The sequence below is a fragment of the Thermobia domestica genome, chromosome 1 (genome assembly GCF_964235325.1).
Source record: "Thermobia domestica chromosome 1, izTheDome1.hap1.1, whole genome shotgun sequence".
NCBI classification, from domain to species: Eukaryota; Metazoa; Arthropoda; class Insecta; order Zygentoma; family Lepismatidae; genus Thermobia; species Thermobia domestica.
In genome coordinates, this window is record NC_137454.1 from 286,155,403 (window position 1) to 286,183,373 (window position 27,971).

Sequence of the window (27,971 nt, forward strand, 5' to 3'; positions counted from 1 at the left end):
TGAATTTAATTTGGTAATTATAGTAGCAAGAATTTCACTGGTTTTGTGTCAGTTTGAAAATTCTCTTCAGCGTGTTTTTTAGAAGGGGATTTAGAGAGGGCTGTGCCCCCTCCAGCCCCTCCCTGGCTACGGGCATGGAAGTATTTTTTTACCATTTTCTTTCTCTGGCAGATTTTTTTTTACAAAAATAAAATAAAATAAAAATAAACATATGTTTAAAACAAGTCTTAAAAATACACGTGTTTAAAACAATAACACGAGAATGTTTAAAATGTATATAAAATTTGTTTTAAACAAAACAACCCTGTTTGCAATAGGCCTCATTTCAAAATGGCGGCCAATATAGCGTTCAAGTAATTGTTTTGACTTAGATTTTAGGACATAGTCTAAAATGTCACTGTCGATCACTGTTTTTCCCCGATATTGACATTTTTTGTTTCTACTACTAAATCCATTTCCAAGTGACTTTTACCGTACTCATCGAAATGCATCCAGCAACCGGACTATTTTTCGAAACACACACAACTTTTTAGATTATGAATCCTGTTTCTATGTAAGCAAAATATATAATAGCTATATTGATGAATTAGCTCTGATACGGAGCGGAATGTTGGACGGCGAAGAAAAGAGAGGAACAAAAGTTGCATGTTGCGATGATGAAGATGCTGCGGTGGATGTGTGGAGTGACGCGAAAGGACAAAATTAAGAATGAAGTGATCCGGAGAACAGTAAAGATGACACCAGTAGGAGAGAAACTGCAAGAAAGTAGACTAAGATGATTAGGGCTGTAAGAAGAAGACCTTTGAAATACGTAACTCATCGACTAGATGCTATAGAAGTGAGTAGGAAGCGGGCCCGAGGCAGGCCAAAGAAGTGCGGAGATTGTGTTAAGAACGATATGATACAGAGTGGTGTCACGGCGGATATGACACAAGATAGAAGCAGGTGGAGGACAGCAACTCGAAAAGCCCACCTTAGCTAACTGGGAAAACGGCTTAGAAGAAGAAGAAGAGTATGTCTAACATGATTTTCAGTGGAATCTTATCCTTTTGTCATTCAAGATTCAGGGACGGAACCGGCATCTGCATCGAACTATGGATTACAACTTGAATGAAGTGTGGTAGTGGAAAATGAACTGACAGTGAAGTGCAAGATGAAGAAAATGGAAGGAATTGCTCTAACAAAGGAAGATGATGAAATTGATGTTTTATTTATTTAGAAAGCATAATTTGTCAAAAGCGCGGAACCAGTGCAACAACAAGCAGTGAAAATGGACGTAAGCGACTTTCAGAAGATGCTTATATTCGAAATGACCATGTATCAACACGACTGACAGAAATTGGACCAAACGAATCATTTGTGTATCATGTGACCAACGAATTTTACAAAACTTACACACACCGGAGAATTTTAGAGAAGCTGATACTTCGAGATGCAAAATCAACAGATGATCTACAAGAAACACAAAGAAGTGGTCGTGTTGAAGAAGATTCAAGCTGCACCAGAAGTAGATTTTCAGCAGTAAGAGATAATCCAAATACAACACCAGACAAGTTCATCACTAACTGTGATATCCGCTTACAAGCTAAAATGAGTGGAGAGTACGCAAAATACCGTATCTGCGAAATAAATCTTGGGAATATCTTCTTAAAAGCAACACGATAGTTTCAGGATGAGGTATACACACGCACAAGTGATCTTAACGATGAACATAGGGTATTTGCTACTGACTTGTAGTATCACAAATGTATGAGTGCATATATAATGAGATATTAGCGCTGCAATGCACAAAACATATCTCAGTATGAGGAGTCGTCACCTACATATTTAACCCTACATTGCATGAAATAACGTACTTAAGAGAAAAAATCAAAAGGTGGTTCAAAATATCTATATTTGTGGTCTAAAATAATTAGTATTGGAAAGATTGTCCTATCTCATTGTGTTACAGGGGAGGGGATTGAGACTTCCAGGTAACATCATACAATAATAGTAACTAAGAAATTAACTATTAAAAAAGAAGACATGATTTCTTCTCTTATTAGTTTAATATAGTTAGGAAATTTTTAATTTATATCAAATGACAGCTTACCTTCAAATTCATAGAAATTAACCAGGGCCAATTTCTTCCTTCTTCCTGTCTTCCAATAGCAAACAGAGTCTTACGCGCTAGCAAGATCAACACGACATATTCCATCAACGCAGTGATAGTTTGATATCTAGTGACGGAAAATGTAATCACAAAAGTTACCTGAGAGTAACAACATGGAATAATGACAATATTTGATTTATACCGGATAAGTAGAAACAAAAAATATATTTTGTTACCTGGAAGTAACAATATGCAATGTAGGGTTAAGAGCAGTTTTCTTTCCCGTTCTGAAAGAAATTCAACCGAACCTCTATAAAGGAATTGGATACAGCTTGTCGGATATTCGAGATCACATAAATGCAAAAAGTGATTCACAGAAGGCTACCAATAGAGACATAAAACAGTTTCTCATAGATTTCTTTGGAGACGAAGTGACGTTCTCAACTCCTAAAGAAGCAATCAAGTTGGGGCTGCCTTTCTTTCACAAATTTCTGCAGAAGATATAGATGACTGTGGTTGCTCCACAGATGTTATCAGAGACTGTGTTAAACAGCTGAGAGATGTTCTCTGGAAGGTGGACTTACATGATAGGTTTTGTGATGCTGATGACCTTCAAAGAGCATGGAGTGAGATAAAAATGCCAACAACTGTTCATATGTTTCTATCCACGTTGTTAAATTGTAACACTACAGATGTTGATACTAATGACAGTAAAACATCAGTGGAAAATAAGTATGAAGATTCTTCAAGTGAAGAATGAATGAGATAAAGAAACTTCGCATGGTTGCCATCTTCCAAATGATGTGTTACGCTGTAAATAATGGGAGGAAGAATGGGTTAAGTGTTCATGAAACTTGCAATAGATGCATTCTTATTAAACATTTGAACCATCTTGGTATGTCAGGTGTGATGAGGTTTAGGGACAGCTTAAGGATTTAGCTAACTTCATCGTCGACAGCAGCAATGATAATGTTCCTCTGCCTAGTCAATTCGACCCGAAAAAGTACACTGTTGGTGCCATCAATAACTTTGATCATGATGAAGCGACTTTGGTATAGGAGGAAGTCATGGAACAGTATCCATATTTTATCCAGATAAACCAAATTTGTCTGAAACAAATATAAAGCATGGAACTAACCTCCTGAAAACAGACTTGTGATGATAGAAAGTGCAAGATTTTGTGAAACCTGAAAAAAAAAGTCTACAGGAAGGTTATATAGTATCAAAAGTGTTGGAAAACGTCTTAGAGTATGAGAAGATCAGAAACAAAGATTTGGCATTGTTTGCCAGCAAGTTGGATTTGTCTAAGTTAGCTGTCTACCAGCTAGGCAAACGATGTCATCCTGATCTTCGTTCAACTCTGTCATAGCAGAAGATTGTCTATCTCGTCGAGCAGATCGTTGGATGCATCCCTTTAATTCCATACCCTATAACGGAATATTCCACATCACAGCTCTGTCAAATTTTGTGAACGTCCTCGGTCAGTTAGAACACAAACAACTTGTTGTGGCATGTGACGAAGGAGTATACCGTATTGTAAGAAAAACTTAACTAAACAAAGCAGATGAATTTAAGGACATTGATTTAATCATGGGGTCTTTCCATGTGACTAAGATAGTTCTTTACTGCCTTGGCGAACGCCTGAGAAGAAGTGGGGCAGAAAACATTTTCGTACAGAATTCGGTATTTGGATTGTCTGTAGCAGAGTTGGTCTTGAATAAGTCGAATTATGCGCGATCATTGAAAGGTATACTTATGTTTTATTATGGTGTTTGTATACTTATGGTGAAGCATTGATTAGGATGCAGTTCACTGAGTTTTTCTAACCATACGGAGTTGAAAAGTATACTCATGCACTAGAAACACTGTAACAACTGAAGCTGCTGCTACTAAGTGTAATCCAGTGTGTTTCTTGTCAACAATCAAGTATAATACATGCAACCTTGAGAAGCAATTTTCTCTTGCTGAAACGTATTTAGTCCAGATATTGAAGAAAGGCAGTTCGTCCAAGGCATGGGTGGATTGCGATGTTTAATTTATCATCATGGAAAAAAGATAGCCATTGATGAACTACCACGAACTGGCAAGGCATTACCAGGACATTTGCTGACATCTTTTTATTACACTGTGTTTCAAATTACTTGTCTTGACAATATGGCACCAGAACCAGATCCCACAAAGTTCTGATTCGAATACAACATTCTTCGCGACTGCATTGTACCTACACCATATATAATATTCACACCTGATGATTTGGTGCTATCATGTAACTGTGAAGTGTGCTAAAAGATGCTGTATCTGTAAAAAAAGTTAGAATCACATGCTGCGTATACTGAAATTGCAACAGTGTACAACAGCAGGAGTGCAAGAACGATTTTTAGAAATCACTTGTTTGTTAAATATGAGTATATGTTTATAATACTTCAGTAGCATAAAAGACATAGTTTTTGAATAATCCTATGCTTATAACTTTGGAAAATAATATGCTTCCTTTTTTGAAATAATTTACCTTCATTTATTGCACATATGTTTTGTTGATATTGATAATGATGCTGTTCCATTTTGAAAATACCATTTTTTAATGCTATTATTTAATTCCGTTTTATTTATTTTTTGTTTAAAAACATATACTTCGAGGCCATACAAGACTACATTATGCTTCAAATGTCAAAAGAATTACCTGAAGACTAAATTGGCTGCCATTTTGAAATGAAGCCTATTACAAAAAAAAAAAAAAAAAAAAGAACTGCCACAGTGACAAATGAATACCTTTTTTTCTTTTTTAACCATCAGAGGACCAACTAGAATCGTTTCACAGTGAGTGTTGCCGTATACATCGAAATGCATACAGCTTCATAGCCAGCTAACCAACTATTTAGCACGAATTCTTCATCAAATTATAGGATTTGGCTTAACTTCTAGCTATAAAGCTAGTGCTATAATACTCCGATCAAATATTATGTCTTAATTATGGGTTATTTGTGTGCTAATTAGTTGTTCTAAGTCGATTTAGGTTCTTCTATCGTTAGCAGGATATCTCATGGAAGATTGGAATTGATTTCTAGATAACGTGGGATGATAATTTCAAAGTTACAATGAGAAAACGTCGATGTGTATTAACGGAAAATTGATTTATTTGCACTCTCCCCAAATGTAAATATATATCTCTACTAGTAAATCCATGAATTCTCTTCTCACGTGTTTATGTTCATTATGTTGGGAAGTAAGTAAAAAATGAAATGAAGTCTTTAAGTTTTACGTTCCAGGGTTATGCCGGTTAGGCTAAAGAAGACGGTGATGATGAGTGATGAATGAAATTGCTGGAATGAAGAAAGTGGGAGGAAACGGGAGAACCCAGAGAAAACCCACGAACACGGTGTTTGTCCACCACAAAGTTCACTTGGCGGGGGCTGGGATCGAACCCGGGACCCCAAGCACCAGAGGTGAACGCTCTACCACTGAGCCACCGCGTCCAAGAGTAAGAGCCCAAAAATTGGGATTAAAGCAATTAATTAGCCTATAATTCTGGCCTTTGAATCTTCTCTATCAGACCATTGTAACCCAATGTGGGGGTTCTAGCTTGATGTCAAGCTAGATTCGCCCTTTTTGATTCCGATTTCCCGCTAAACAGTAAGAGCCTAAAAATTGGGATTAGAGCAACTAATAAACCCATAATTCTGGACTTTGAATTTTTCGATCAGAGCATTGTAACCGAATGGGGTTTTTAGCTTGATATCAAGCTAGACACGCCCATTTTGATTCCGATTTCCCGCTAAACAGTAGGAGCCCAAAAATTGCGATTAAAGCAACTAATTAGCCCGTAATTCTGGCGTTTGAATTTTTTCGATCGAACCACTGTAATCATATGAGGAGGTTGTTGCTTGATGCCATTTTGATTCCGATTTCCCGCTAAACAATAGGAGCTCAAAAATTGAGATTAGAGCAACTAATTAGCCCATAAATAGCCCATTATTCTGACATATGTTCCGGTCGTTTTAGTGTTGGTGGTTGACCTAACTTGACACGCGTTAGAGCGTTGTGAGATGAAGTTGTAAAATAACTACCAGCAGGGTTTTGTCCAGTTTTGTTGATTTTGAGGAGAATTTAACACTCTAGGGATGACCATATTCATGACTTCTTTTTAACTTTTGTTGCAGGTATTTTCAAAAATCTTTTGAGGAATTCTACAACTTGGGGAGGGAGCGTCTGGGTAAAACACTGTACTGTAATATATTTGCAAATTAGGTAGGCTATAGCAATGGCAATAGATTTTTATTCATAAGTTATTTTATACTATGTATAAACTGATTGATAACTATGTTATATAAATATTGTATAAACTGATGATAACTATTATTTACAACCGTTGTCAATCCAATGTTTGATAAAGATCTTTCAACATTTCTCCAGAACATTCCATCTTGGGCAACCTTCTTTCAAATCATTCTTCAGTGCTTATTAATTTCACCATACCATACGTATCTGAGCCTCTTCTAGGTCACTTCTTATCTCTTGCACAGAAAATAGCAGAAAACATATTATTGAGAATGGTCAAAAAAGCAGGAAATATTTTAGCCCAACCTATTGGAGGAAGTGGCCAGTGGACATCTTCACACAGGACGAAATGGCAGGTGGATATAATGCAAGGCTTGTAATTACAAACACATTGCTATTTAATTGAATTTTACATCATAAAATTTCTAATATACTGTATGCGCGCATTTAATCATTGTATTATACAAGTATTTATATTTGATTGCTATATAATTGTGGGCACATACCAGTAACCCGACTAACATGGTTAACGCGGTGACTTTCGGTTCAAATATTTTAATACGATATTTTAAATTAAAATGCGATTTATATAGAAGTAAAGTAAGTATGAAATAACTATACATAAATTAAAAATTTGAAATTTTAATTATGAAGTATCTATATACAATTAATGAATTTGAAATTGATTATAATAACCATAGGCGCCGACTTGAAGAAAATATTGGGGGGGCCAAAACAATGAATAAATATATATTCATATTCAGCCGTTTTCTACTAACTGCTGGATGAAGGCCCCCTTTCTCCAGATCTCGGTCTGCTGCATAAGCTCCGCTGCTAAATTCATGACCTAAGTAAAATTTGTGTAAACGCATTAAAACAAATTCAAGCTCAAATTCTGGGAACTTCACTGCACCACATTGATCTTCACTTCTCATATCAGTGTTACCATAGTGTTTGTTGAAGCTTCAGTGTTCTATTAACTCTTTTAGGATTTTTGGTAACTTTTGTTACCATGGCGTACTATGGTCTTTGACCTCTTATTTAGGTTCTATAACAGGTACTTAAGTCGTTTTTTTATTAGTCAAGTCAAGGATGGACCAAAGAACACCCCAGATGCGTTTTGGAACCAGATGGTCAACTTGGCTGCGCCAAGTGGGTGCGGAAGGGCGTGACTTTTTACTTTTTCTTAAGGCAAATTTCAAAAATTTTTCACGCTTGTAGTTTTCACGATATCAGATTGGAATTGTATATACCTTTGGATATTTCTCAGATTTTTCTGAGATCTCTACGTGAAGCCGAGTCCGAGCACGAACCGCAAATGTTCCGAGGGGCTGATTTTTTCAGAAAAAAATTCAGTTTTCCCGATTTTTCCGGTTCAGGAATACGTACATGTGTGTGGCACCGTTGGAAAAGGCTTGTTATACGAAAGAAAATAACGTTTAAGCCATGACTCTAGCCTAAATAGTAATGACGCAGTAAATTTTTATAACAAGTATATATGTATGTGTGTGTATAAAGAGATAGCCTAAATTCAGACTTTCAACAATTTTTCTGCCCTTTGTATTTAAGATAAAAGATTGGAATTTTGCACACGTATTATGTACATAACAATATGTTTTTAGAAAAAAAATCAGATCCCTACGTCAACCCAAGCCTAGGCCAGAGTGACAAAATGTTTTGGTTGGATTTGCAAAAATACTTCCGAGTTTTTCCCTAATTATCTGGTTTAGGTGTATGATACGGACATGTGAGTGATACTGCTGGGAAGGTCTTATTATACTGAAGAAAATGGCGTTTGAACCATGACTCTAAGCTAAATAGGAATGACGTAGTACATTTTTTTAAAAATATTTTATACCTAGGTATATATAGAGGAAGTTCGGGTATTATGGAATACCATTTTTGTTTCGCTTGTAACTCAGTTAATAATTGCACATTGAAACGAAAAGGAAAACAAGTATATACCTTACATATTTGACTTTATTTATGTATATCTTGATAAAGAAGTTTCGTTACAGGGGTGGGTAAAATTTATAATTTGTAAGAAACCACTTTGGAGGGTAATATGAAATAATCGGGCAATATGGAATACAAATGCTATATAGAAAAGAAAAAAGTTTTCTGTTGAACATATAATGAATATAGTGACAATATATGAAAATTCTGAATGCCAAGCCATAACTGATTGTGATTACTTGCAAAAGTCATAAATATAATACTCTGCTTCAAGATCGGCACAGTCATTGTGTGCTCACATTAAATATGATGAACGCTGGACCCAAGCTTATCCCTTGTATCATCAGACAATTTGCTGTAATAAAAAATACACTTAGCATTGTTGTCATCATAAATGTATGTTTAATTGCCCAATACCGATAGGTATTTTTGTAATCGGAATACCATGCTTTTCTTGCGGGTATTCCATATTGCCCTTCACGCCAGCTTGTAAACGAAAGAGCTGTTAAAAGCATTCGAAGGCGTATAGGATAATGGCGCTTATCAAACTACCACTCTGTATATCCAACGTCACAGTAAATAAAGAATTGTTGTTCTATTACATTTCAATAGGAAAATACAGGTTGTAAACCACTTACCTGTAAAAGTATTCCTGAATAAGAAATCAGATTTTCACGTCTACCAACACAACGAATGTCACAATCACATGGAGACTGTCTGTAGACGTGAGGTAGTAGTTTCTTTCCTCTCCGCTTGGAAGCAACACATCAGAGGCGAACTAATGAGGTATTCCATATTATCCGACTATTCCATATTACCCGAACTTCCTCTATTTATATACATATATGAAAAGATGGGTCATCTTCAGACTTTCAAATTTCTCCGGACCTCAATTTTCAAGATACAAGAACGAAATTTTGTGCACTATTACGTATATAACAAGATTTTTTAAAAAGATTCAGATCCCTACGTGAACCCAGGCTCGGGAGAAGGGCACAAAAATTTCGATTTTTTCCGAAAAATCTCATGTTTCTTTTTTCAATTTTCTTATTTCTGGTTTATAATACTTTCCAACGGTACCACTCTCTTGTCCGTATGATCTATCCTGCGAAAAACGAGGTATGAACCACGATCCTAAAATAAATAGTAAGGAAGCAGTAGCTGTTTGAGTGAAAGTCTAAAATTTACCTCAAAAAGTGGAAATCCTAAAAAGGTTAAACGCCGATTTGAAAACGGTGCTTTTTATTGAATAAGAAGGCTGTTTCTAATATTGAATTAAAGGCACGACGTAATTTACGACAGAAATTCTTGCTCCTCTTTGGTAATTCTTCCTCAACTGGATTATATTGGGGGGGCGAGGACCCCACCTTTAAATATTGGGGGGGCCAAAAGTGCCCTGCCCCCCCAAAGTCGGCGCCTATGATAATAACACGAGATAAGCACTAAAGCGCTTGATTGACAAACTAGAGTAAGAACTGAAAATAAAACAATATTGAATGGGTTTACAATAGGGGTGGCTAGCGTTTCTTAAGTTTGAGGGCTACTTCTCATTTCTGAAATCACTAGTGATCTACTAATCAAAATATAGACTAATAATGAGGACGTGATGGACAGTAAAAAAGAAGTAAATACCAACAATATCTCAGAAACGTTCATTTGTTATCAGAAACTAGAAATCAGTCCATCGAGACTGATTGATACAGACAGTGGGACACAGACCACCGCGGACTACCTCTCACGATTGCGGTAGACTAGTAGACCATGATTGATGTGTTGGCCATCTCTGGTCGGTTATAATGACTTGTTTCGAAGACACGGAAAGGGTTCGAATAAAGATCTTTCGCTTCTGATGTATGTGGTCTAGGTTTCAATTCCCGGTGCTACTCGTTTTCATCTCATTTTAAGTTATGGATGTACCTTTGCTTTAGCCGAGGTTAAACTTCAGATATCAAAGCAAACACATTTGAACCGGTTAATTTGTTGTAGCTTTCATAGTTTGGAAGACTCCTCGCATTTCATGAACAGAAACTGGGGGAAAATATTTCTTTCCTTTTTGTCAAGAGAACAGACCACTGGACGACAGGTATAAGCAAATTCTTAACAAAACCTGTTTTTAACCAGATATTTTCCGCTTTCCTTCGAAGAAGCTGGCAGCCAAGAAGGGTTGAAAGCGGTGACCTATTCATTCCTTTGTTTCTCTGCGGGGGGAGCCTTCACCTGACTTTCATGCGATAAGTTGGACAGTTTCAACTTATCGCACCGTATCATATGCAAGAGAGATATGATGAGATAAACTAATTTAGACTTGATGATTTCTGAAATTTATCTCTACTCTTGATGATTTATAATCAAATCTAAATTGCGACTAAGCCGGAATTTAGACGTTATGATAAATTATCAAGGGTAGAGATAAATTTCAGAAATCATCAAGTCTAAATTAGTTTATCTCATCATATCTCTCTTGCATATGATACGGTGCGATAAGTTGAAATTGTCCAACTTATCGCATGCAAGTCAGGTAAAGGCTCTTCCCCGCAGAGAAACAAAGGAATGAATAGGTCACCGCTTCCAACCCTTTCTGGCTGCCAGCTTCTCGGAAGGAAAGCGGAAAATATCTTGTTTAAAACTGGTTTTGTTAAGAATTTGCTTATACCTGTCATCCAGTGATCTGTTCTGTTGACGAAAAGGAAAGAAATATCTTTTCCCCATTTTCTGTTCATGAAATGTGAGTAGTCTTCCAAACTACGAAAGCTACAACAAATCAACCGTTCAATTTGGTTTGCTTTGATTTATGAAATTTAACCTCGGCTAAAGCAAAGGTAGATCCATAGTTTAAAATGAGATAAAACCGACTAGTACCAAGAATTGAAACCTAGACCACATACATCAGAAGAGACACGTCCTTGATTGAAACCTTTGTCCATATCTTCGAAACAAATCATTATAAACCTAAAATTAAGTACAGTTTTTGTAATAATTCTTCTACATAAATTTATTGTGGACCAGAGATGGTCAACACATCAACCATGGTCTACTAGTCTACCGGTAATTGTGAGAGGTAGCCCGTGGTGGTCTGTGTCATACTGTTTGTATCAATCAAGCATAATTATCTCGATAGACTAATTTGATTGCTAGTTTCTGATAACAAATGAACGTTTCTGAGAAAATAAAAATGAATTATTTTTTTTAATATTTAAATAATCTTAATTCTATGGTTCGTATGTACTTGTTTTTTCACTGTCCATTACGTCCTCATTATTAGTCTATATTTTAATCAGGAAATCGCTATTGATTTCAGAAATGAAAAGTAGCCCGCAAACTTAAGAAAGGTTAGCCACGCTTGTTGTAGACCTATTCAATATTGTTTTATTTTTCAATTCTCACTCTGGTTTGTCAATCAAGCTTATCTCCTTTTAGTACTTATCTCCTGTTATTGCTGAACGGGACATTAAACCCAAAATCAACTCAACTCAAATTAATATATTACGACGCTGGTGTGGTACTTCCCGAGTAGGTAGAAGTACACTTTCTGCTTTATTTTTATGTAGATATGTTGTCGATTTAATATGGGTGGTAACGAAGATTGCAGATTACCTATAAGTAGCTTTAAATTTAATTTAAAAATTACAAAAGATGTTGCGTAATAAAATTTGACGGCTGGAAGCCATGTTAATTGTTTACATTGTAGTGTGTGTGTGTGTGCGCATGTAGCGGAAGTTGTATTTCTGGAGTGTGGCGAAACACTTAAACTGGTAAGTAGTTCGTTGTTTCATGCAGAAAATTATAATTCATTGATTATCTTAGTTGAATTTTTAAATATTAAATGGTATTGTGTGCTGTGAAGTATGAGATCCTTATTTCATTAAAATGATTTTTAAAATGTAATTGCATTCAGTGCTTGGAGTGGCCTTGTCGTATGTATATGTGGCCACTGATCGAGCTTATCAATGTATTAATCCGAAGTGTGTTAAGCAGGAAAGAACATTCGAGAACTATTTAGTTTGGCGAGTAGGCGTGGTAGATTGAGATCGAAAATTGCACGCAGGATTCTTATGCGTATTCCAGTTTGTGACGGGTGCGAAATCAGTGAGTATAGTCTTGTGGAGGTCGGTAGACTGTACCTACATACAATGTGAGGTAAGTTAAGCATTGTAATGCTCAATGTAGAGTAAGGTTGCTTTAGTATAAGTAGTAGTAGGAACGGGTTAGAAGCCCCACAGAGGGTGGTTGGGTTCTGTTCTCAACATAAGTAGTAATAGCAGTAGTCGAGCCGTAGTAGTAGCAGTAGTAGTAGTAGTAATAGTAGTAGAAACGGGTTAGATGCCCCGCAGGGGTTGGTTGGGTTCTGTTCTCGACATTAGTAGTAGTAGTAGTGGGAACGGGTTAAAAGCCCCGCAGGGGTTGGTTGGGTTCTGTTCCCAACATAAGCATAAGTAATAATAGTAGTAGTAGCAGTACTAGTAGTAGTAGTAGTAGTAATCATAGCAGTAGTAGTAGAATTAGTAGTAGGAACGGGTTAGAAGCCCCGCAGGGGTTGGTTGGGTTCTGTTCTCGACATAAGTATGAGTAATAGTAGTAGTAGCAGTAGTAGTAGAGTTGTAGTTGTAGTAGTAGTAATAGTAGTAGAAACGGGTTAGATGCCCCGCAGGGGTTGGTTGGGTTCTGTTCTCGACATTAGTAGTAGTAGTAGTGGGAACGGGTTAAAAGCCCCGCAGGGGTTGGTTGGGTTCTGTTCCCAACATAAGCATAAGTAGTAATAGTAGTAGTAGCAGTACTAGTAGTAGTAGTAGTAGTAATCATAGCAGTAGTAGTAGAATTAGTAGTAGGAACGGGTTAGAAGCCCCGCAGGGGTTGGTTGGGTTCTGTTCTCGACATAAGTATTAGTAATAGTAGTAGCAGTAGCAATAGTAGTAGTAGTAGTAGTAGCAATAGTAGTAGTAGTGGTAACAGTAGTGGTAGTAGGAACGGGTTAGAAGCCCCGCAGGGGCTGGTTGGGGTCTGTTCTCAACATAAGTATAAGTAGTAGAAGAAGTAGGATCAGTAGTAGTAGTAGTAGTAGTAGTAGTAGTATGATTATGTATGTATGGAGATACTATATCGTTGTATTATTTGTATTTTTGGTTCTTTATTTTGTGGGAGGGGGTGACTTGGTACATTGTTGATTGCCAACATGTCATGTTACCACTTTTTCATAATAAGGTACCGATAATACATATACCACAACGATATGGGATCTCCACATATGCTAGAATAGCCACACCAGCTTTGTAAACATTACCCAACTCAACTCAATTCCGAATTCAGAAGTTGTATATAGATAATTCATGATTAAAATTTAGAATTTTGAAAATATATATAGATGCTTGATACTTATTTTACTTCTACATAAATTGTATTTTAATTTACAGTGTCAGATTGAAATATTTTTACCAAAAGCGAGCTCTTGAACCATTAGTAACCATTAGGCTAGACGGGTTTATCTTCTTCCAAGAACATTTAAGATTATTATAATATGAACTCTATATATAATGTATGGGTCGCGGACATAAGCTCACCTCTAATAATATAATTTTATTATAAGATAATTAATGTAAGAAGGAATACAATAATGATAACTAATTGCATTTATAGATTAACTAATTAATTACAAAGGAAAATAAACCTGAATAAAATAAATACAAATGGAAAAATGGCAAACGGAAAATATAATAAAAATGAAAACTAGACTTTGAATATTAATATGAAGTAGATTTTGAGTATTAAATATTCATTGAAAACAGATTTGGACAAACAAAAGAATACTACTTTCTTTTACTGAAGAAAGCAATCCTCCTCTGTGGTGAAACTTTCGGTGCAGGAAATTGTGCAGCACAAAAATATCGGTAAACGAAATTTTGGTGAAAGGGTATCTACTTGTTATTTTTTCACTATGACTGAAAGTATCAGAGATATATCTCATTTTGCTTTAGAAAAACGTATGATGGGTATGAAGAGGTATTAAAATCTAGACTTTGGCTAGTAGTAAGCTTAATTTAGTAGAAAATAGAGCTACTAATGCTATCAGTTGTAAGATATCAGAATAAAATAATAAGATGTTGCATTGTTTAGTGTTAAATGTGGGGGGGCTTTGAGAAATTGTAATAAAATGCTCCTGATATTTAAATCTAGGCTTTGACTACTACAGCAGTAGGCTTAGTTCCTAAATGGAAAATAGGCTATATGACTAATGTCATATAGAAGTTATCAGACATCAGAATAAAATATTAAGAATGATGCAGAGTTCAAGTACTTGCAGACCAATACTCATCAAATGAATCTCTTTCTTATTTACTAAGAACAAAACAACAACTTATGAACCAAAAAAAGCTGTGTTAGTAAATAAGAAAGAGATTTGTTTGAATGTTGGTCTACAAGTACGACGGCAGCACTAAGAAGGAAGGCCTAAATACATCTAAGTATGATGAATTCGTAAAAAAAAAGTCACAAACCAGAATCAATAATCCTGTTAACAAGCAAATTTTATTATATAAGTATTCGTGCCTAATCATGGAATAACTTTAATGCAGTGATGAATTGTCCCACCTATGAGAAAAATTTGGTTCTAAAATTTCCAGGGCCAAAATTAGGCATACTGTCGCCCATGCTTAATATTAAACTTGCAATATCCCTATTTTATTCTAATATCTGATAACTGCTATACGACATTAGTAGCTCTAATTTCTACTGAGGTTTTAGGCCTATTTATAATTGTAGTCAAAGGCTAAATTTTAATATCCAATGTGTTGACTAACGTTAACAACGTTTGTGATATCTGTGAAATATTAAAAATGTCGTTCTCTTCGTAATTTGGTAAATGACTTATACCAATAAGGGAACTTCAAACGAAGAGAGGGCTGTGTGTTGACTAACGTTAACAACGTTTATGATACTGTATCTGTAAAATATTAAAATTTTATTGTATCGTTTAAGTATCAAAAGCTTGTGTACATGAGTGTGCAGGAACTCAAAGACCTACAAACATGGTTTATTGTTAAAATACAGAAACTTTCAAATGCATGAACAACTTCAAAATAGTACATAAGGATGTGTGACGTCCTAGTTATTTATGCATTACAAGCCAGTGAAAGTATTGTTCAAATAGATATATATATATACTTCCCAAAATTTCCAGTGAGTATGAAAGAAGACGGGAAGGACTACTGGCTGAAGTAGATTTTCAATATCAACGAGAAATGAAAATGTATTTTCACATATTCTCATACTGGTCTCCTAACAGGCCTACCAAAGATCAGATCCTTCAGATCTTGGTAATTTTATAAAGTTGCTTTTATAGTCTTTTAAGACAGCAGAAATTTAAGTGCTCTTAACTAACTGCTTAATTACTTATTTACTTAATTACTTGCTTACTTAATCAAATGTTTATGTTGAATATGTCTGCCACAGTTGTATAAAATTGTTTTTTTTTTAAGTAATCATTTATGATCCAATAAATGTATATTAATTGAAATTTCATTTATAGACATTCTTAACCTCAATTAGCATCAAATATGTTATCACTATACTACCTAATCAGATTGAATTCACTTATTTAAATCTATTAATCAATCTATTTAAATGAACCATAACTATCTATTAATCGAAACACCAGAACATTTTATTACAAGTTCCTCAAGGTCTGGCCATGTTTAATACAACACAACTCCGCAACGTCCTTATTATTTTTTATACCTGACAAGTGATATAAGATAGTAGCTCCATTTTCTGCTTAGAAAGTAGCTAAAGACTAAATTTCAATATTCGGTGAATTTTATTACAAGTCCCTCAAGGGAGCTTATGTTTGCTATCGATGAGCTTTTGTCCGCCTATGTAATATAAGACTGCCTGTGAGCTTATGTCCATTAGGTTGAGCTGAAAGATTTCCTACCATTTTGACCATGTCACTATGTTCTTCTGCACTTTTTTGTGCAACTCATAGAACTGGTACAAATACAATCATGAATTCCTCTCCCATATTTTATACAATCACCAATGGACAAAGATAATTCTTGTATGAAATGACCCAGGAGGCGACTCATACGATGTGGTATAAGAAATTAAGAAACATTGCGGAATGACTTGGAAAAGGATTGTCCAAAATATAATGTTCTGAAAAAATGAAAACATCTTTATTCAGCAGTGGATTGACAAGGTTGTAAATGATGATGATGACGATTTTATACAATACTTTGGATTCCCCAGGTAAAAGCAGGGGCAAAAATGAATTTGAAAAAGTAGGGGAACGGTAGGTAGTGGCATGACATCACGCCATTCCCCTTGCCCATCTTTTCCCATTGTAACCTTTTAGGAACTGGGGGTACCACGTACATATTTTTTCGAGGCGAGAGGACGGCATCCCCTCACGTGTGTGCTGTCGCTCAACGGACGACACCTAGGGTTTCGTTTCAAAATAGTAATAATAATAACTTGTCAACAAATATTCTATTCTATCATTGCTGTCGACTGGGACCGGAAAAAGTGATCGGCACTCAATTCTAACGAAAATAAAAGGAAGTACTAATAATAATCAAGAAAATTTTATTCTTTTCATGCGCTTATATTGACACGTTTCAAACTTTAAAAATTACGCTTAAAGAATAAATCCGATAAATGAAAACACTATCTACTGCAGGCTACGTATTTGTTGTAGTGGATACTAACGGGTTAATAATGCAGTTCGTCGATATATTACTAGAAAAAAAATTAAAGTTTGTCCTTTTTTCTTTTTAAAAAGAAGTTTATTAAAGAATGGAATATATAACAACCTATATTCCTATATAACTCTGAACTTCCGATTTCCACAACATTCATTCAATAAACTGTGGAAATCACATTGCTTTAATATAATAAAATTTTAATACATTAGTAGGTTAGAATAAGACACACGCAAAAGAGAGAGAGAGAGAGAGAGAGAGAACAATAAGAAAAGAAAGGAGATTAAAATGCCCAACGGAAATTGGATATCAAATTCTCTATGTTGTATTTGATGATAGCTATTTAGAGGAAAAACGGTACTATCCAGATTTCCGACGTTTTATTTGACGATAATTATTCAAAGAGAAATCTGTACTCTTCAGATTTACCACATTTTATATTTTATTACAGACTTAAAGAAAACTTTTCTGAAGCTGTTTGTAGGACGAGACAATAAATAATAATAATAAAACTGTAATAGGAAAATAGAAACAACGAAACTCCAACACAAAAGAAACGAAACAAGAATACACAGCGCCTTGCCACTCACTCACTTTAGCTAAACTGTACAATATATCAAGTAGCCGGCCGGAATTTCCAACTGCGTGTGCATCCACTCACAAGAAAATATTGCCCTTGAAAAAGCTGGTGCCGGCAATGCCGGTGCGTGTGCAAGCTAAGATTTGATTACAATGAAACCGAGGCCATCGTTGGCATTGCCGGCATCATGTGCAAATGCACTGACGGTTGCGGACAATTCGCTACCATAAAGCAAGGGTGGTAAGACAACTTGACACCAAAAATAAAAAGGTGCACAAGCAGGGCCCTACCAAGGATTTCTTTGAGGGAGGGGGCAGGCCAATATATATATACAATACACCATTATATATATATATATATATATATATATATATATATATGAACAGATGCGGATCCAAGGGGGCTCTAGGGATTATAGCCCCCCTTGACGCTCAGGTATACATTGGATAAAATGGACTTCAATCCTGCTTTCACTAGCGTGCGCAGGACATTGGGAATGTGGGTGCCAGATCTAAGTCCCTATTCATATTTATCCACTGCAGTGGCGCAACTCGGTGGAGCAACTGCTTGTGAAGCATTGCTTTAAATTGCTGCCTTCGTTTGCTTCCACTGCAGTTGCTTCCACTAAAACGGTTGCCGCCACCGACCGCTCTCGCGCAACTGTCTCAAGCAACTCTCAGTGTCTTCCATTCGAGGAAAAGCATTGCTTTAAATTGTAGCCTTCGTACGGGGACACTGAAGTGGCGGTCACCGCACAAGGTTGCCAGTGTATCTCGATGCCAATGTATGTATATGTTGTTAAAAAAAAAAAAGGAAGAAAGAAAAGAAGAAAAGGTGCTGATCAGACGAAACATGCACACTTGATCTTTCCGTGCCTGCCCTAGTCGCGGGTTTACTACCCCTCCCCGATGGGGGAAATTTTTAACACAATAGAAAATAATAATGAAAAACTTATTTTATGCATACCTTTATTTCGTTTTAGTAGAAATTTTAATGAATTTTCATTTTACATATGTTGTGAAGAAAGACTTTAATTACTATAAATTCACGATCTTTTCTTGTTGTTATGCGTTGGCGCAATAATGAAATAAATTCGTTTTGAATTTTCGTCCGTAATAATTTGAATATTCCAACACTAAGAATTTCATTAAAGGAAATAAAATAATCGGATTGCAAGGGCGCCCATCAGGAGGGGCAAGGTGGGGCGATCGCCCCCCCCCTAGAGGAAATTGTACTTCAGAATATCGAAAATCCAATAGAATTTTTACATTAGTTACAGCAAAATTTGAAACTATTTTTGAAACGTCGCTTATACAACATGGGCGCCTTGTAAACCACAACATGGGCGCCCTTGTCGGATTGTTGAACGTTATCTAGATTTATATTGTGACAAGGTGTTGAGGAGCTCATGCACAGAGGGTTGCGAGGGAAGTGCAGTACACCATAATTACCCGCCTCTTCGCTAATGTCTACTGCAAGTAGAATGTTAAAATTCTATTTAGCTTCGACGACCAATGATTAACGCCAATAGACTTCCTAAATCAATTATTAATTGGAAACTGTTTGACTTCTATTATTATTATTATTATTATTATTATTATTATTATTATTATTATTATTATTATTATTATATTTTTGCACTTTTCTTCATCTTGCTAATTAAATTTTTATTCAAAGTGCTCCCCTCAAAACGTTGCGCCCCGGGCCTAGTAGTAAATCCAACTCTGTCTAGTCGTTTATTATGTTTTGTTCTTTGGGTATTAGTCATTCATCACCAGATTAGCAGCCACCCCTTATGCCAAATGAATCATTTCCGGATACGTTTATAACTATTATTATTATCACGTAACGGGACTTATAATATTGTATTCTTAGTCCGTTCGTCCGTTACTCCTACGATAACTCTTGGACAAATGCCAAATTATTATATTCTGTTTTTGCAATAGATATGTGGAGCGATTATGGTATCTCGTCCGAGTTCATTAATGGAGACGATTAATCAACCGGACGTGGTAAAAATCAACCATTTCCGGTTTTAACGTTGCCATTATAGAGCGAAAGCCATAATAGATAGCGAAAAGGGGTTTTTCTCAAATCGATTAAGTGTTCCAAGAATATCTTCCATGTCCATCCTTAATACTGTATTAAAACCGGAAGTGGTAGAAATCCAGTACGACTTCCGGTTTCAATATTAATCTAGACAAAGAAAACCGATAAGAGAACAAGTTCGATTTCCTTGGAATCGACTTAGCGTTCTAAGAATAGTTCGCATTTTCTCTTTTAACACTTTATTCATATCGGTAGTGGCAGAAATCAACCATTTCCGCTTTCAGTGTTGATCGCCATAGAATAAAAACGATAATAGATAGCGAAAAGTGTTTTTGTAATCAATTTAGCATTTCAAATGTGCTATCTCCCCTCTTAGCCCTCTATTTAAACCAGAAATGGCATAAATCAACTACTTCCGGTTTAAACGTTGATTACTATAAGGTAAAAACAGTAATAGGTAGGGAGAAGCGGTTTTCTGTAATCAATTGTGTCCCAAGAATAATATTCCATCTCGACTCTAATCTATTTACTAAAACCAAACCTGGTACACATGTACCATTTTTGGTTTCCAGACTAATTTGAAAAAAATATTGGTACGCTCCACTTTATTGTCTTTACAGAATTATGTATTATTATTATTATTATTATTATTATTATTATTATTATTAATAATAATAATAATAATAATAATAATAATAATAATAATAATAATAATATTAAATCATTAACGAAAGAAGTAAAGGACGGAAATATGTTGTTGACAAAACCAAATATATATTTATGGGATTCTTTGTGGCTAAATGCTTAGAACTTGCACCCTTGCAGGAGTCGGGTTCGATTTCCGGTGGCAGGTACTGTGGTTTGTAGATCTACGTCCCATGTAGCCTAGTAGCGTACGTGTTGAAATGAAGTTGAACTCTAAGTAATAAAAATGAAAAATGAAATGAAATTTTTAAGTTTTACGTCCCACGGATATGCCGGTTAGGCTAAAGGAGACGGTGATGATGAGAAATGAATGAAATGATGGAATGAAGAAAGTGGGAGGAAACGGGAAACCCGAGAAAACCCACGAACACGGTGTTTGTCCACCACAAAGTCCACACGGCGCGAGCTGGAATCGAACTAGGGACCACAAGCATCGGAGTAAGTAATAAAAATATATAAACAAAAATATAGGTAAGTGGAAGAGTATTACCTGCGTCTAACAAAAGAATATAAATTGAGAAATTAATTACAAAGTTTATGTTGACTTTGGAGCTGCAACACCTCAAAAAAAAAATGGAAATAATATGCATATGTATATAGTCCTAATGATAGGATTGCTCTCATGCAAATCCTCCTTTAAGGCAAATCTCTTAGCAGAAAGAGAGCCGTGCTGTGAATTCTCAGGAACCTCATTCAAGCTAGTTCAGGCCAACTGTCATCCGGGGAATCTAAAATATTCCCCTTCATGTCAGCATCTTCAAAACCCAGGGAACTCACTCAATGAAAAGGATTTAGTTCTAAATATCTAAAAATTTTCGACATACGGAAGTAGTTAAAGAACTTCATTTTGTCTGCACAGAGATCACGATACAAAGTATGATACAGGCCAGTTTGCAATCTCGTTGATAGCATAGGATGCACGGACATTCGTTTTTTTCCCTCTACGTTTCTTCTTTTTGAGCAGCAAAATAAGAAGAAGTGCTTGCTTACTATTAACAGCTATTTCTCAAAGTGGAATAACTTGAGACAGTGGAAATGCTTCTACGAACTATATGAACCGGATAGTCGCCGAATGGACACTGAAATCTCGAACCATGAATAGCTATATGTGCGCTTCTGCGTGTTCCATGTATTTCTATGTGTCCTGGCAACACCATTCATAACATGGGCAATAAAAGGGGTGGGGAAACAGAAAATAACAAGAAGTCTTGGTACCTGCTGTCAGTTGCTCGTCTTTTCATAAGCAGTGGCGCAACTCAGTGTTTCCACTCAGTGGATGCGAATGAAGGGGACCTAAAGTACCACCATATGGAATGTCCTCCCCTTTCTTCTAAGAAAAAATGGCGTCATTACACCCGACGCTGCGTCAGCGACGCACGGCACACATGCAGACGGGAAATAATTGACATGTAATCTCTTCTCAGTTTGTAATAATTCTACATAAAAAAAGGTTAGTCTAATGGGGGTGCCAAAGCACCAATGGCACCCACGTTGCGCACGCCTGTGCCTGCTTTACACTGGATAAAGCAGCGAACTGTGGTTTAGCCCCTCCCTTGATCATATCCTGGATCCGCCACTATAAATTCACTGCTCACCGTAATGTAACAGACTGATACGAACGGATCAAAACATTCAAGATCATTGAAGTGTTCAGCAAAGATATGTAACCACACCATACCAGTCTGTTCTTAAAGAATGAAGCTGTATTGTTTCTTAATTTTATAGCTTTCCTTCCAAGTTCATTTTGGACTGAGCCACCAAGTTATTGCCTGTGTGTTTTTGTGTAAAAAGGAGTGAAGGGAACAAAGAAGTTAGATTGATTAACAGCAAATTTCACGGCGGGAGGTTGTCAACAAATAATGTTTTCGTGCACTCTGTTTTTACGAGTTTGCTACTGTTACTGAACTGTAGTTATTTTTTTTTCCTAAAATAACATACATATTTTTTAAAAATAATTGTAAATATACATAAATTCAATTGACCAGCTTGAAAGTTTATTCGCCTCAATTTGCAAATCTTTTTGCAGCCTACAGAAAAATTTCCAAATTGAGGCAATCCAAATTGAAGCAATCGTTGCTGCAACTGTGCCACTATGGACTGCCACATAGTAAACATCAGGAGGGCAGTAACAAAGCAACGAGCGAAAATTTGCGTACTCTTGCAATGGAGTATACCAGTGGGTTAAGGGATCTCGTTTCCTATTTTCGAGGCATGGAACATTCTGTCAGATTGTAGATTTAACATGCAGAGCCGTAGCTAGATATTTCGGTGCCTGCTATACTCATCTTTTTTTTTTGGGGGGGGGGGCAGAAGTACGTATACACCCCTGCATTAATCAAATATGACATTCTAGCTTATGAGTTTATTTGCTTCGCCTCTTCCGAGCTTAAGCTATAAGTAAAAAGGCTTTAGAACAAATAGCTAAGTAATAAAGAAACTGATGGATAACAATGAGAAATGAAATGAAATACAATGAGCTGATCAGTACGGGACTGTATACTTACTTTTGGGCCACTCTGTATACTCTATACGAGAAGCAGCTTTTGTTGCTATGCTACGCTGAAATTTTATCAAGTTGTTTGGACAGACCATTGCACAAAAGAGATCAATATGAATTATTTTACAAATAAGAGCTGTTTTAAAAGTCTCTAAAATTTTTGTTAAACTCGACAAAAATAGTTTTGGTTGGTATTCAAATCCACTTGCAGAACAATTATGGAAATTAACAGTACAACTATTTACAACGTTTCATAATATCAATAAGAAATCAAATTTCAATACATTAGAAACTATTTGTTTTTAAAATATTCGAAATGGGTGATAGCATTAATTTCCGGTAATAGTAGTTTTAAACTTTTGAAAATTTATTGTGTATGTGACCACACAAATAACATTTTAATTTCGATGCTTTTATGCTAAAAAAATATGTTGTGAAATGTAACGTAAATTTAAAAGAGCTATTTTCTCAATATTGATGGATGCATCTGAAGAATATGTTTAATGTTTGTATTTAAGTTCCAAAATATTGTTTGGGTGCTACACATCTTTGACATTACAATATTTACTTAATTTCTTAATGAATGAAAGTTCTGCATTTAAGGTTACTTGTTAATTAACATATTAAAATTACACATACACAAAATATATATATATATATATATATATATATATATATATATATATATATATATATATATATATATATATATATATATATAGGGTGGAAGATAACTCCACCGAAAAACTTCGGGAGGTGATTCCTTATATGAAATGGAAGAAAAAAGTTCTAATAAACGTGGGTCGGAAAATGTCTCCTTTCATTGTTATGAACCGCCTAAAATTCAAAAAATCACGTTTCGAAACACTCTGCCTTAGAAACTATAGGATCTATCCCAAGCGGTTTCAGAAATTACACAGGAACTAATATCCACTCTATCTAAATATCCATGTTTCAGAATTCACCGGTAGCAGCGAAACGAACGCACCATTAGTACTTAAAGGAGTATCCCTGTAACTCAACTTTCCTTTTACAGTTCGTTTTGTCGATAACGGAAGATGGTAAAACATGGATACTTAGATAGAGCGCATACTAGTTCCTGTGTAACTCCTTAAACCGCTTGGGATATGTCCTGCAGTTTCTAAGGCGGACCGTTTCGAAATGTGATTTTTCGCATTTTAGGCGGTTCATAACTCTGAAAGGAGACGTTTTTCGATCCATGTTTATTAGAACTTTTTCCTTCATTTCATATAAGAAATCACCTCCCAATTTTTTTTGGTGGAGTTACCTTCCACGCTACATAATATAATGTGTGTACATGTTTTGTATGTATGTAGATAGATATTACAAAACTAGATACGGAAGTACACAAACACAAATATCCTAGTAATACAAGTAGTTGATGGAGAAATGATCCTTCAGATTGGATTCATATATCGATTTCATTTCATATATCGATCGAATTTAAAAATCAGTGGTAGTGCTCAGTCTTTGAAAAAGACGAAATTCATTGGGTTACGTTCTGACCCCTTAATACCCTGATTACGTGTTGTTTGCCACGACTCGATTTTGGTGTTGTTTGCGACGGTATTGTTATGTTTGGCTTATCTTATATCACAATCGTGAAGATTTATACAGAATCGACTCATAAGCTGAGGGTTGCCAGATGACTATATTATAACAATCAAATCTATTATATTTATATACAGAATACATACAATACAAACTGTCCCAAGCACATTATTGGGTTACTGAGCTATCGACTATTAACACCACATTTAAATTTATTCAAAGTGAGCTCAAGAAACTCGAGATAATAATTTGTTTGCTTAGAAACTCTCCAAATGCATTTTCAAAGTTGATATGACGTACAATTTGTGTTCGACTGTGTAGCCAACATTAAATCTAGGCATATCATCAAGACCACCCATAAGGGAGTAGAAATAACGACAAATAGGGACCCGAACTTTCCGGAAGGGGCGCGATATTTTCTTTTAATATTTCATAACCTTTCTAGAGATCAAATTAAACAAAAGTAGATTTAAAAATATGGATTTAGCGTTCCTTTAAACACCTTTGGTGAGAGGAAGGAAATTTAATCTATTGGTAATACAAAAATTTAGTGACTTTTGTATTTTTACTTAACAATTTTCAAACCCACACAGAGAGCTCCCTACACTGAGAAAAAAAAATGTAGGTGGCATACTTAAAAACGTAGGTTACATTCGTAATTCCTGTAGTTTCCGGACTTAACGTACAACCGTATATAACATCCTGCAGCAAACGTATAGCTGAAAAAGTATGTATTATACATACTGTCTGCATAAGTGCAATGACGTCATTCGTGTGACGTCATCTGCAGTAACAAGTATATACGGAGGTAATATCTAGCTTTGTGACGTCACGATCGTATGTAGCACGTGGGTTAATAATGACGACACTCACTGACTATCAGGACAGAGCATAATTTCAAGAAGTATGCAATATACGTTCTGTACGTGTGTTTCTTGCGTTCAACCCCGAGGCAGCATCTATATTGTACTTGTGCCCCGTACGTACGACTAGATACAGTATGCGTCATGTACGTATGTATTATACAGATTTTCCTTATGTCGCACACAGCTTGTCCCGATACAGCATACAGAATATCCGTATGCACCATACAGAGTGCACATATGCAGCTTACAGACTGTGTGCATGCAGCATATAGATTATACGTATGTCGCGTACAGGCTGGCCATATGTAATGTATGGATTGGATGTATGTAGCTTATAGATTGTCCGTATGAAATATACGGATTTTACCTGTATCGCATACGTACTGCCTTGTTGTAATATATGGATTGGACATATTCAGGATCTAGATTGTACGTATAGTGCACCGTTATTGAAGTGCTGCAACATACTGAGAAATGCATGATACATTCTTACTGTAATGTTGTCACATATTGTTTTTCTCTGTATGGAAACAAAAATAGCTTAAAATATGGTTGATCTCCTTTGTGCCAATAATAATAAAATTAAAAATACTACACTTTTCAATCTTAGTTTGGAGCCGTGAAATGTCCAGAGAAATGTATTTACCTGCAGGGTGTAAGTTTGGACTTCCTGCTAATTCTTTGGAAAGCTACTGCAAAGCCAAGGTTGAAAAGTGGCACAAGCGTTAATTTTAAAATTATTGGCACAAAGGAGGTTAACCATATGTTAAACTATTTTAGTTTTCATACAGAGTAAATCAATATGTGACAATATTACTGTAAGAATTTATCATACCTTTTGCAATAACTTAGTTGCAGCACTTCAATAATAATGCAAAATGCACAGCCATGTACAATCCTATGTTCAAACTCAAACAAACTTACGTACAGTCATTTATTAAGCCGTTATCATCCATTGCTTGTACAGTCACGAAATTAAATATTCTTCAGTTGACAAAATTTGTTTTCCTAAAAACTCAACAATAAATTAACCTATTAGAGTACCGACTTTGGCAGGTTGTCAAGTTATAACTATTCGAAGAATAACAACAAAAAGATCCAAATAAATTCATTTGTTCCCGAGCTATTGGCAAAAGAAAATTTGTCAACTGTCAAATACTTTCTTTTCCGTGTGTACTATATAAAGACGACTTTACCTCATTCTTTTCCTTAATAATATACTCTTCCAAAATGCAGAAGTTGTTACCACAAGAGGCGTGAATAGGATTTTCCATAAATAACTTCTCTGCACATTTTAATTAACAGATAAGTTATTTTTTAAATGACGCTATAATTAAAAACATGGTGTCAGCTGAAAACGTGTTCCCTCACAAGATGATTCCTACACAGTACTTGCCATTAAAAATGCAACTTCAGGGAGACAGGGTAGCTACGCCAAAGTTCCCAAGCCGATATCTAATAGTAAGTGTCGAATATGCTTAACCCTTAACATACCAAGCGGGGTACTCTAGGGACCCCAGAGAGTGATATTTAGTGATACTGCCGCAATCATAAGAATCAATTTATTCTCAATTTTTATATGTATCCTGCAACCCTTTGAGATATTAATTACATGATTAGATCAACGACTCGTTTCTTTAAAAAATACAAAAAATAAAAACACACTTGAAAATGTAAAAACTCCATTGTTAAACCTGTGTTTCAGATTTACGAACACAAAAATATAAAATTGTATGAAGAACTCAATAGTGCTCAAATATACATAATATTTGATGTCAACAATGTTCATTTAACTTAAGTATGCTTCTAGACATCCAAAAAATAATAGTTGGAGTAACCCTCTGCAATACTATGTTGAGAAATTAAAATAATACTTGGGGTCTCCAGAAGACTCCAGCTTGGTAAACAACTTTGACGACTTAGGCTTGGTACGTTAAGGGTTAAACTTACCGCTGTTTTCGCTGTGTGACAACGTGGTGACAAAGGAGCAGAACTGACCCAACATTGACAACCAAAACGACTGTAACACAGCGAGACATCGAGAGGATGTTCTCTTCTGGTATGGTAAGCCATGCGTCTTACGATCCAATGCCACAGCTCATCAACTGTAGCTGGCGGAGTTCACAGGTATGAGAAGCTATGCAGCCATCGACCAAACATATTTATCCTTCCCTGCTCTATACATTCTGCAAATTTGGACTTTCCTGGATGTATCCTTCTTAGTTCAACATTTTAAGTAACGAGCAGTGTAATAGTCTCATACATTATTTAAAGAAAGAACGATGATTCTCAGAACTACTCGGAAGTTTCTAGTTTACAATTTTATATGATATATTATATATATATATATATATATATATATATAGATAGATAGATAGATAGATAGATAGATAGATAGATATACAATAATTTAAAACGGTTATATCAAAGTTTGCAATTCAGAGTACAAAAAGAAGTATAGCTCTCGGAACACTGATTATAGCCAGATAATACCACTAGTAAACTCAACCACACTCAGTACCGTTAGTTGCTTGGTATTGTCTATGAGGCAAAGATCATCGTATCTCATTGCGTGTAGATTTTTGTATTTGTTTAACGCTGAAAATTGTTTGTCGCTAATCGAACCCAGTAACATATATATACCGACAGGACGTACGTTAGTCACAAGGTTACATGAGTGAAACACTAA